This window comes from Choloepus didactylus, chromosome 18 (assembly GCF_015220235.1).
Source record: "Choloepus didactylus isolate mChoDid1 chromosome 18, mChoDid1.pri, whole genome shotgun sequence".
In the NCBI taxonomy this organism is placed as follows: domain Eukaryota; kingdom Metazoa; phylum Chordata; class Mammalia; order Pilosa; family Megalonychidae; genus Choloepus; species Choloepus didactylus.
Genome location: NC_051324.1, coordinates 38,590,573 through 38,603,441, shown reverse-complemented (window position 1 = coordinate 38,603,441; position 12,869 = coordinate 38,590,573). Strand labels below are relative to the sequence as shown.

The 12,869-nt window shown below is 49.7% G+C and overlaps 1 protein-coding gene and 1 pseudogene across 7 annotated transcripts in view; one reads left to right on the top strand and one right to left on the bottom strand.

Moving 5' to 3' along the window:
• Positions 1-12,869, top strand: part of MSI2 (musashi RNA binding protein 2) — a 392,076-nt gene that overhangs the window by 207,855 nt on the left and 171,352 nt on the right. The window lies entirely within an intron of this gene.
• Positions 7,338-8,506, bottom strand: LOC119513773 (annotated as a pseudogene).

Below are 12,869 nucleotides of genomic sequence, written 5' to 3'. Positions count from 1 at the left end.
GTTTAGTCCATCTGAGGGTCTTCTCCTCTAGCAGCCTGGAGCCTTGGAAGAGCCACAGCTCTTCTCCCTTCTGCTCCCAGCAAGGATGCTGCTGGTCTGCAGCTCAGGGGGTCAGGTTAGCCCATGAAGAACACAGGGCCCTGGACCCTTGGCCCACCTGGTCCTGGGCTCACCCATCCCGAGAGGTTTTGCAGGGCATCTCCTCAGTCATTACCCAGCTTCTTGGCAGGTGGGCACCAGGCTGGGGCACGGTGATGATGTGCCCCCAGGCTGCAAGCAGAAACCAGCGAAGGGCACATCCCAGTGGCTCCCTTGCCAGTTCTGGGGAAGTCGGCCACTGCTGGAGAGAAGGAGCTGTTCGTCAGAATCCGCAAGTCAGAACCAAAGGGTCCTAGTGGGCCCCAGGTTCCAGAATCCTGAGTGCCCTGTTGGCTCCTCCGTACATTCTTCTGGATACTTTCCCAGTGCAGAAGCACAGGTTCAGTCTCTGATGGAGAAGACTTTGTTCTTAATTACTTAATTCTTGTGCTTTGTTGCAAGTAACAGGACTTGAAACCTTTAGAATGCTCTGCCAAATATTTTAGTTTCTTTTCTCAAGAAAGAAAAGGCTACAGGCCTCTGAAGCATGTATTATCCTACATCTGCTCCTCAACACCAAGCACGACAGACGCATGACCTGTCACATTCGAGGCCAGTGCTTATGTCATTTGGTTTCTGAATTCTTACAAGGCTGAGCCAGAGATGTGAGGAAGGCCACCGCGAGGTCCCAGCGAAGCACAGGGTGGTTCTCAGAGTCGAAGGAACTGAGTTCTGGTGGGAGGCAGCCTCGGTTTGGCCTTGGGCAGAAGGCCAAGCCATTTGTTGCTTTGTTCCCTCTTCCCATCGCCGAAACACAGATTTCTTCTCTTTAGAAAATAAGCAAAAACTTAACTGTTTAGTAGAGGAGCTACTTAATCTTTTTGCTGCTGCATTTGTTCATTCATTCGTTCATTCATTCAAGTATTTAGTGAGTGCCTATTATGCACCAGTGTCATTCTAGGCACCAGGGATGCAACACAAAGTAAACAAAACCCCAGCCCTCCTGGAGCTCACATTCTGGCCGAATAGAAGAAAACGTGTGCCTGATGGGGATATGAGATATGCAGGAAAATACTGCAGGGAGGGGGTGGGAGTGCCTTGGCAGAGGGCATTACCTCCAGCCCATAGAGCCTTGTGGGGTGACCTGGGCTGCTGGGGGAAAGGGGCAGTGAAGCGAACAGGGACAGAGGGCACTCAAGATTAATTCTCACTCTCAAGGCATTTAGTGCCATCGGGGTGGAAAGCGAGGTGGTTGCGTTGGACATGTGGAGACAGGGAGAGGGTCATTTTACCTGGAGCACAAGGATCCTAGGGAGTCTCCAAGCCCTCCTGTCTCACTCCTGACCCTTCCTCTTGGGAGTCAGTAGTCCTCATTGCATTGTCTTTTCCAGAATAGGTTTTTTTCCCTGCTTTGGGTAAAACCACACATGCTCCATTTGTACGTTTCAGGTTTAATCCCAAACAGTTTCATTATTTATGGGTAAGTCAATCTGTTCTTCCGAAGAGGCAGGAAGGACAAATCAAAACCAGCAGGATTAGAAGCTTTGGTTGTCGAGTAAAGGAAAAGCCGTGGTGAAAGGATGGGGTGCATCTGCACTAATCAGGGCCGCTGAACCCTGGATTTTTGTTTGTCCTGCCCAGCCCCAGCCCATCTGCTGTTACAGTCTGCTAGGCAGGCACCTTCCCGATCCCTTTGCATGCATGATCCATGTGATCCTCATTGATGGCATGCCACGTGGGAAGCTGTATTTTTTACACATGGAGAAACGGAGGCTTATAGAGGTCAAGTGATGTGCCCAGGGTCCTGGCTGCATTCATATCCAGGCTAGCAACCCCCACTTCACATCATGTACCATCATGTGTACGGCCTGTGCAAAGGAGGTGTTAGGCTACAGCACTTCCGTTAGGTCCAGTGGCCGGGAGAAAGAGCTGTTTCAAATACCAGTCTGGTAACGTTCATGTGAGATATAAAGCATTCATGTTAGCGTCAGTCAGTATAACCGTTAAAAACAAACAAACAAAAACCACAATCACAACAACTAAAGTTGTAACTTCCTTAGAATTTCTTAAGCCAGTAACAGACCCAGTTGAGTTTCGCCAGGGTTCCGGCTCCAGCCAGCAGCATGAGAAGAGATTTCTGGTCTCCTTCATCAGGGTATCTGCCTTACCCGAGCCCTTGAGTAATAGATTCAGAATTTCGAGATTGAATCATGTGAGCAGGACTTAACAGGCCTACCTCTGCCTGTGCTTGGCTGGGTTTCAGACCTCAGCTGCAGAGATGAGGCGCTATAAATAGATGAGGGGAAGAGAATTAGCACAGAAATCCTGTGTTCTCAGAACCGCCACATACTACCTTTTGGGCCAAGATGTCCTTGTCTTGGAGCCATGAAGTTTGCATGACTAACTTGCAGGAGTTAGTTTTCGGTCCCAGCCCACACCCTGGTTAGAGAGCCCTGATTCCTTAACATTTAGGGGGGGCGTCTACCAGGAGGGGCCTTCAACCTCACCCTGAATATGCTTCCTTCCAACATCAGGCTAAGAGGAAGGAGTGGGCTTGCCTTGCCAGTAAGCTTTAGGATTTGAAGGCTGGGGGTGACATTGCCTGGGAAGCTGATAGCATTTCAGGATTCCAGGGACTCATTGTAAAGGATGGTAAAATGCCGAAGGCTACGGAGAACAGGCTAACAGTCACCGGTGGGTTCATGATAATTATGTGTATATATCTGCAGCAATCACCCTAGGGCTGTTACCCATTCCAGACCAAAGGAAATGTGGTTTCTAAGTGACAAGGTGTTAGGGTCTACAATCCCTGTAGTTCATTGCTTCTTGGGTTGATTTCTTTGAGGAGACTGCAGAGCAGCAGCTGGCAGGTAATGTGTTTCAAAAGGATATATCCGTTCTGCTGGAAAGCACAGAACCAAAATAATCTGTAACCTATTCCACCCAAATAAATAAGTCAGCAAATAAGTCTGCTTTCATTGTATTGTCTTCATAAATATGTTTTAAATTGAGGCTGAGTGGCAAGATGTGCTTCTGCCACTAAAATGGTATCACTGATGATATTGAAAGAGCCTTTAAAATACCACAATTGTCACTGAAACTATACTTTGCTCTTTTTTTTTTCCTCTCCTTTGCTAGTAACTGGGTCTCTTTGGGGGATTTTTAAAGTGACAATTGGTAGCTTGTAGCTGGTGATATTTTTCCCATGTAATACTTCTGAATGCCACTCAACTCAACCTTGATTGGCCCCAAATATCCAAAAGAAGAAAAACATTTCATTTGAAAATGTAAAGCCTATTGGAGGTTATTTGCTCCCTAACTTTTCACCCCTTTTAAAAGGGGCGAGAAGAAGGCTGCCTTAGTAGGACTTGGCCTCAAGAAGGCTGCATCGGTTGGACCTAGCCTCAAGGGAACATAACTGCCATCAGAATCAATCTATACCTATCAGCTTGAGTACAGAGTTTTATATGCTTATTAGATTCTCAAATGTTACTCAGCTTGATTGCAGCTTTTATTCAAAGGAGTTAAGATACGGCTAGGGAAGATAATAGAACTATAAATTGCAAGACAAGTTCTTATGAAATCAGTAAATTATTCATTTAACAGTTCGCTCCTTGTTGATTTCATGTTGCTATGGCACCTCAAGATGGAGACGAGTGGGTCATCAGGTCCAACCAGGGGCCTTACACGGATGCACAAATCCTGGTGGAAGGCAGATAATGCATTACGTGCATCCTTCAGCCACATGATAAATCGCCTCTTTATCTGGCAAATTCCAAGGAGATCTACTGGAGAGAGCTGAAAGAGATATCTTACAGTGGCTAACATTTCTTGGAAGAGGCCCAGCCGTCTCAGGGCTTGAGTCAGAATCTGTTTAAGAACACATTAAGAATGCATTGTCTTGGAGTGACTCGCCTGCCTCCCGAGATGTTGAAAACACCGAGGCCTCACAGTTGCTTTGGCATCCACGCTACAGTAGATGCCTGACTTCATTGATTATTTTGATGGGCAAAGAAAGCTGCCTGCCGACAGTCATGCCCCTTCCTAAGTCCTTCCCTGCCTTACTTTGTAGTCTACCTCTGCCCAGTTACAGCTTGGTTCTTGCTGCTTGTTAAATTATTGTACTCCTGAAATAGAACCCTGTCGCCGAGCCTGCCACTCCCGTTTGGTATAGTTGAGGGTAGTTGGGTGCAAGGGGAGGTGATGTTGGCCGTGACATTGGTGGCCATGCAGTCTTGGAAAAGTCACTTCATTTCCAGGGTCTCAGCATCCTCATCTGAAACATGAGTGGGGGCTGGAAGGTTTGGGGGCCCCTTCCTTCTCTGACATCCTGAGGCCCTCTGCCTGTAACCCATACAGATGTCTTGTTTGTGGATGGCAATGCAGCTGCTCATAGCTCTGAGCCCATCTGAATGTGCCCGTGTTTAGAAAGTTGGGGCCAGACCCCCCAGATGCTATGAGCTCTGTGGATATTGTGTGTTTCTGACAGCTTGATGGATGGAATGGTTTTACCTGGCGTCCATAGGACTTGACTAAGAAAGAAGTGTTTCCTAGGAGAGTCTGGTTATGTGTGTATATTAGAGTTTGGTTCCCCCCTCCCCCAATCAAATATTAAAACTTTGCTCTGAAAAAGAAATAGCAATAACCTAATCTAATATCCTTTTATATTTGATTCTGTTGGTCATACCATCTCTTAAATTCTCCTCTGGGCTTCTGTGACCTAATACAGTAATGGTAATAAGCATCAGTATTATTATTATGAGGTAGATACTGTTACCCTATTGTATGAGTCAGGGTCTAGTCAAGAGACAGAAACCACATGTTACATGTTCAGAGAGAGTCTGATATAAAGAGTTGTCAATGGACTAGAAGGTTAACTAGGTAACCAAAAGGTAAAAGGAAAACTTGAAGGTATTGGTTTTCACATACTAGCGTGCGTCAGAATCACCGGCAGGACGTGTTAAAACACAGATCACTGGGCGCCACCTCCAGAGTTTCCGATTCAGTAGGTCTGGGGTAGGGCCTGAGCATTTGCATTTCTAACAGGTTCCCAGGTAATGCTGATGCTGCTGATTTGGGGCTAAGTTCTGAGAACCAGTGCTTTAACAAACCGCTGCAATGCAATATGCTAGAAATGGGTTGGCTTTTAAACAACAGGGATTTATTGAGTTACAAGTTTACAGTTCTAAGGCCTTGAAAATGTCCACATTAAGGCATCAAGAGGAAGCTACCTGCTTTGAGGAAAGGCTGCTGGCATCCGGGGTTCCTCTGTCACACGGGAAGGCACATGGAGGTGTCTGCTGGCCCTTCTCTCCTGGTTCTGGTTTCAATGGCTGTCTCCAAGTGTCTGTGGGCTTTTCTCCGTTTCTGTAAGTCCTTCTTGCTTTTCCCGGGGTGTTTCTTTCTAAGCTCTTTCTCTCTTAGAAACAGCTCTCTTAAGGGACTCCAGTAAAAGATGAAGACCCACCTTGAACTGCATGGGTTGTGTCTCCTTGGAAACAACCTAATCAAAAGGTCCCACCTACAACAGGTCTGCACCCACAAGAATGGATTAAAAGAACATGGCATTTTCTGGGGTTCATAACAGTTTCAAACCAGCACAGATGGGTTGGCTTAAACAATGGGAATTTATTGGCTCACAGTTTGAAGGTAGGAGAAGTCCAAAATCAAGGCACGATGCTTTCTCCCTGAAGACTGGCATGCTGGGGCTGGCTGCTGGCGATCCTTGGTCCTTGGCTTTTCTGCCACATGGCGATGCACAAGGTGGCCTCTCCTGCCTTCCCCCTTCTCCTCCAGGTTCTGTTGACTCAGCTTCTGGCTGCTCCCTCTGTAGCTTTCTCTCTGACTTTCCCTTTGCTTATAAAGGACTCAAGTAATCCAGATTAAAGCCCAACCTGATTCCTTTGGGCTGTTTCTTAACTGAACATCAGCAATGGATTAAGTTTAAAAACCTGTTTTTCTTGGGTACATTACCCCAGAGATGCAGGTTTGATGCAGGTTCCTCAGGACATAGAGCTGCTCTGAGAAGAAAGGGCCTGTCAGGGCAACCTGTGGGTTAAACAGGCTCCCTGCCTGCAGGCGTTTTCAGAGCCTTTAATATGCTATGGTGAGCTAACGATGAGCTTCGTGAACCTCCAGCTGCAAACGAATGGAATTGGACCACAGGAGTGGAGTTTTATGGGGCCAGAAAGGGCCCCTCTGAAAGGGCTTGGAGACAGATTGCCGTAATGACTAACTGTATCAGAAAGGGACCAAGGAAGCAGGAGCACTGGTCAGACCCCTCCTTTGGCCCTCCAGGGTTGTTGCTGGGTAGAGGAAGAGCCAGGAGGCCGGCGGGGAGAATGGCAGCCAATTCTGCAGCCCATGTTCTAGGCCCACGGGCCAAGACTGCGCGGGCCACAGGAAGGCACCAAACACAACTTCCCTCCGGGGGAGCTCTGGAGGACCTTGGGGTTTGTTTCCTCCACCGGCCTCGATGCCCCAAGGATGCAGTGTCAGAGCAGCAGCTTCTGTTGTCTCTGAAAGGAGTTTTCTCCGCCCATGCAAATTACTTTCTGACTCTGAGCGCCCACGTGGGAGGGAAGGTGTTCTGACTGCCCCGTGGTGAAGGAGGGACAGGGCAGCAGTTTCTTTTCTCCTTGCAGAGGCAGACAATACCCTGCCTTTAATCAACAGGTTCACAAGCATTTTTCTGAGAAATGAATTTATAAAGGGCTCTCCCGGCCTTGTGGAATTAGAGCAGAGATATTGCTTTCTTTTCACTTCAGTTAATCCAAATGAGCTGAGTCTCCTTTCTATAAGGAAGGGCAAAACAAAACAAAAACCCACCCCAGCAAGCACGAGGCTTTCTTACTGCCAAAGTAGGGCTCTGAAAATAAAAAATAGTTTGGATCATTGGAATCATGAAAGAGATGGTGTTTATATAACCTCTCTCTCGGGGAACTTGAAAGTGATTGCCTTAACATTATATGCAGATAATCTATGGAATTTATACCATCCCCTTTTGTCAAACTCATCATCTATGTTTGTGTGTATGGAAAGCTTATTCTCTGATGAACACAGGTTTCTTGGATTTCCTCCGGTTAAGTTGCCTTTAGATGGTAAATTCCAAGCTCTGTCCTTCATTCAGAGTTGGGAGGATATAAGTGGGATGAGATGAGAATCACTTTTTAAATTTTTATTTTATTTATTTATTATTGTTATTTCTTTTTTTGGTGGGCCTGGATAGAGATCTCAGTTTTTAATTTTGATGACAAAAACTACAGCTGACAAACTGGGTGTGGGGTGTGCACTGGGGAACGTGGGAGATGGGTGCCCGGGGATGCCATCTGGAATCCTGGGCTTCCTGAATACCTCCCAGAACCCTCCCCCCAGGGGTTCCACAGGGCCCAATTTGAGAACCACCCGCCAGGCCAGGCCTGTGGGGAGGGGGCAGCTCGAACAGTGGCCTCAACCTCAGCTGCCTCACCATCCTCCTCTCGCAGCCGGCCATAGGAGGCATGGCTCCATCAGTGTTGCCACAGTGGGTGAGCCAGCAGCTTGGCCATGCAGCTGTGCAGCTCAAGGGCTAGCTTGGCCAGCGTGACTTTGTACTTGTAGCTCATGCCCTTGGTATCCAGGCTGCCAACGAAGGCAAACATGGCCTTCCAGCTCATCTTTTCCTCCTCCTCCTCAGCTCCACTGTGGATGTAAACCATGTCGAAAAAGAAATACGGGCACTGGAACATCTTCATGAGCTCCATCAGGGAGAACTGGGGCTGGCGGGGCGGGCGGCTGCACAGGAGGATGGCGCGGACCACATAAGGGTAGAATTGTCTGCACGTTCTCCGTGACTGGCAGCTCGGTCTTCTTCTGGATAAGGATGAAGATGCCTTCTAGATTGAAGGTGGACATGAGGCTGGCTCCAGGTTGTAGAGGCAGCTGTGCAGCTCGCGGGGATCAGGGGCCAGTCCTGATAGCCAGGCCGTGTTGTCATTCACACCCGCCTGTGCAAATTTGTGACTTTTGTCGATCTTGTGTTTTGCTGCACAAACATCTTGATCATTTTCTGGGAGACGTTGAGGGTGTTCATTTTGGAGCCATTGAACGACTCCAGCTTTGGCAGTGACATTTCCTCTGACAGGTGCAGGCAGGTGATCACCTTCTCTGGACAGTTGACCCTCAGTGCCCGCACCTGTACCCCAGGGGTTGGTAGGGGCACCTGCCAGGGCTTGGGGCTGGCACCTGGAGAGGTGGGGGTGGCGTCTTCAGCACCGGCCACCTCGCTCTTGCCCTCATTCTCAGTGCAGCTGCCCACACTGACTTGGGCCCCTAGCGCCCGGTCCTCGGCCTCCTCAGGGTGGGAGCACGTGCAGAGCCGAGGCTCAGCAGACTGCTCCTCCTCCTCCTCCTCCTCTTCGGTGGGACTGCTGGGCTAGGCCACTTCCATGGCTCCTGTGTGCCTGGAGGCAGCAGGGACTGGGGAGGCCAAGACTTTCCCTATAGCCTGAGTTTCCCTCCAACTCAGCTGCCCACTCACTAGGAAGCCGCCATCTTTTTTTCAGACTCACTGTTGAAAGAGCTCCTTCATCTCTACTACGTAGATTTTTTATCTCCTTTGGATATGTCAGTATATCACTAGACTTAGTAGGTACTTAGTTTGTCCACAACTCCTCAAGAGATGCAAAGATAAACTAAGACCTCTTGCCTTCAGGGAGCTTACAGTCTAATGGGTGAGACAGTGCCAGACATCACAATACGAGGCGCATATGGGTGCATGCAGAGTGCCTTGGGGTTCTAGAAGAGAGGGTGACAAATCCTGCTGGGTGGAGAGGGGGAGGAGCTGGCCTTTGAGCTGTTCTTGAAGGACAGGTTGCATTTCAGCAGGTAGAGGGGGCAATATGGCTGGAGACGCAGGTGTGGGAAGAGCAGGAGGACTTGGAGGGATCTGGATGGGGAGTGGGCTAGGTTACGGTATGTGAGGATACCTTGAGAAGATGCTGTGAGAGGGAAGGGCTGGTGCTCGGTGGAGCCAGCTCCTGAGACTACAAAGTCAGACCATGGTGGGCAGGAGAAGCCAAGCAGGAAGAAACTCCAGTTTTACTCTTGGGAGCCATCCAGGTGTGGTGCAAGCAGGTGAGAGCTGTGATCGCCTCCTGTTCCTTTGTGCTCCCATCTCAGTGGTACTAGAAACATCCCATCTCAGTGGTACCAGAAACCTGGACACCATCTCCACACCCATCTCCCGTGTCTACGGTCACAATCCTTCCATTGTACCTTAAAAAACTATTGCTTGAATTGTTGCTTCTCTACATTTGTCCCCTGTCCTCTCGTCACTCATCTGTGTCTCCTTGAGGGCCCCTTCTCTTCTCCTGCCCTTCAGCCTCGCTCCCCTCTTGTCTGTCCTTCCCAGGCTGCCAGAGGAGTGGTTCTAAAAGGCTGATCTGGCCACGTCTTTGCCTTGCTTGGCACCCTTCAGTGGCTCCCATCATCCCCCGAGCAAAGCCTGAGCTCCTTGGAGTGGCAGATGGGGCCTTCAAGGTGTGACCTCCCTACCTCCCCCTTTGCGCCCACTGAGCTTTAACTGCACCAGACTGGATGACCGTGCACCGTATCGCTCCCGTCTCTTTAAATGTACTGGGGGTTCTGCTTGGATCTCTCTTTCTCCTGTACAACCCCCACAACCACCTCTCAGCCAACAGGCATGCAGAGGCCGTGCCAGCCCACTCCTGCCCTCCCCACCTGGTGCAGTTGGTTGCATCTCCCTCCCTCCTTTCCCATGGCACTCTGTCCCCTCTGCGCTCACAGCCCAGTGCTTTATAGTTATTCCTTGCCTGCTCTTCATGCCACTAGACTGTGAGGCCCTCCCAGTGCCTAGCTTTGTGCCCAGCCCATGGTAGGCCCCCAGGAAGTGTGTGCAGGGTGGGTGAATGGCATCCTGGGTGGGAGATCTGGAGGGAGGCCACCGTCACTGGTCCACTGCTGGTCTCAGGGTTTGCCTCCTGAGGGTGGTACTAGGTTACTGGGAAAGAAGACGGGAAAACTCATTCGTGTAGAACGAACCACCTCCTCTTTCTCATCCCAGGAGGAAATGATATTTCCATACATCCTAAACCTCCGCCTCCATTCAGCATCTGCTGAAGCTCGGTTGAATAATGAAAGATAATCAGTAATGGGTTGAAATTTCCTCTCCTTGGACAGATCCTGTTTTCCTACTATCATATTTAACTCTCTCCACCTACCCCTTGGGGCCTTTGGAACTTATGGTTGTGGACTAGGGGCTTCTTAGTTTTTGTGGGTGCAGTGATGTGTACCTTGTATCTTTCAGAGTCAGGAACACAGCTTAAAAATTTCTTCAGATCCTGCAAAATGATGGCTCATTAGACCTGGCAGTGTGCACACATGGCAAAAGAGAAAATTAGATGTGCTGGCAGAGAGCTCCCGAGTGCCCTTCCCGGGCGTGCCTCTCGGAGAAAAAGCCAGACTGCGAGCCAGCCAGTGGCTCGAGGCTTTAACTCTCCATTCTTGCAGGAGATGCAGGCCCAACACGTTCACTTAAGCATCATCAGAGCCATTAAAGGTCATTAAGAGCCTTGGGTTCTGGTCCCAGCTCTGCTGCCAATTGGCTGAGGGGCCTTGGGCAAGCCATGCGGCTTCTGGGGCCCAGGTAGCCCTTGTCTGTCAAAGGAGGCAGTTGGACGAGACCTCCGAGGATCGTTCCAACGTCTCATTTCCAGGGGTCTATGGAGAACCCAGAGTCATGGGATTGGCAATGAGTCTGAGAGAGGATGTGCCTTTGAAGAGGTGAGATAAGCACAGCGGGGGGAAGGATGGGAGGGGAATGAGACAGGGGACTGAGGGGCTCCAGGAGTAAATGCTCTTGGCTGCGGGTGGAAGGAGAAGAAGGTTGTGGGAGAGAAGAGCAGCTTTTGCAGTGGTGGGGTACAGACTGGGAGGAGGCAGCCCCTGGACGTGAGCCCGGTGACTCTGGGGTTCTGAGCACAAGTCTCAGAATTCTCATTTGGCCAGCAAGGCTGTGGGCATGGCCTGTCCCTCTGTGGACAGAGTCCCTGTCCATACCTGTCCTTTGTGGCCAGCCGGTACTGCCCGGGGGCTTTTCCGGAACCACAGTGGTCCTGGCGCCTGGTAGGTCTGTCAGTGTTGGGTTCTCTTCTTCCATCCTTTGAACCTTCCTTCCCTTACCTCTTCCCTGGCATGTGCTTTCCTTCTCACGCATTTCTGCGCCATCATTGTTACAGAGCACGCTGTGTGCCAGCTGCAGTGCTAGACACTGGAGACCGCAGTTCTTGTGTGGTCCTTATCCCTGTTCCCACCCAGCACCTGCTGTCCTAATTCTATCTACCTTTGGGTGCCCCAGGGAGGGGAAGATCATTAACCCCACTGGAGCGGTGACCCAGAAGACTGTTGACCTCTGCCCTGTGACAGCTCCATTCTGCAGTTGGTAAAACCTTTGCTAAGAAAAAGGACTTTGGAAAAAAAAAGGAAAAAGCAACGTGTATCCTACAAGTCCAAGTGGGTACTGTAAACAGTATCAGTTTCTATTAGTTGAAGGAGTAGGAATTTGGGTAGGCAGGAGAATGAAGAGAGGATTGTTGGAACTGCCAGGTGACAAAACATAGAAATGAATCGTGTTTGCTTGGGAAATGCAAAAGATGCAGGGACATCTTTGGAAAAGCATTCTTAGCTTCCATTTCTGGGAAACAAGAATGTACTTAACGGGGGCAGGCTGTGGCGGAAAGATCCCAGACCTTGGCCACAGCCTGGGTTTGAATGCTAGTTCCCCAGGGCAAGCTCTTTAATCTCCCTGAACCTCCATTTCCTCATCTGCAAAATGGGGATCATCAAGCCTGTCCAGAAGAGTTGTGGAAGAGATATAAATGAAATAGTGTATGTGACATGAAATAATGTATGTGACTTTTAGCAACAGGCCTTCTTTTTTGGCACCAGAAGAGACCTCTCCTTTGTCTTCCTCAGCCTATATGTTTAGGTCCTTTGTTGGAATCTGATGGCCATGCCCAAATGCTTGTTCTTGCCTTCTACCATGTTTTCAGTTTTTTAGATTTTCTCTAGGAAGAGTAATGCAGACTCCCTCTAATTAGAGCCTGGAGAGTTTGGGCTATTTAAAAATTTCCGCACACTGAAGGGAGTCCTCTGCTTTTGAAAGCCACCCTCAGCCATCCAGGAAGGGCTTGTGGGAGCCTCTTGGCCATACCAGTCTGTGCAGAGGGGGCAGGGGTTGGGTTGTGTTCTCACGTGTCCTGGGTTTCCAAAGCAAATGGCTTCTCCTTGCCAAAGGGGGTACATTTGGAATAAAACGCCACAGCTCACATTTCAAGGTATCATAGGCCCAGAAGTGACAGCAATCTTGGTGAGACACCCTGACGCTTTCTTTCTGTGGAGCACGTCCTAAAAGAACTTTGCTTTAACATTTTGGTCTGCCCCCGTTTCCCAGCCGAACCTTCTGGATTGGTCGTAGGGGTTGAAATGCCTTCTGGGGGGCTTTTTTCCCTCTCTACTTGCTCTTTCCGTCCTTTTCTCCCTCTGTTTTCCCCTCCTTAGCCAGGGGCAGCAGCTTTGTACTTGGAACTGGTAACTTGAATGGCTCAGACTCTCTGGAGCCAAGGTACACGGCTGGAAGCACCGCCAAGCATCTTGCCAGGGTTCTGGAGAGGGAGGTGGGCGATGGGTAGTGCCACAGTGCCCCCCGTGGGCTTTCCTGCTCACAGCTCGTGTGGCTCGGGGCCAGGGTAAGAGGCTTATACCCTGCTGGCCTCGGGCGCGTTCCTGCAAGG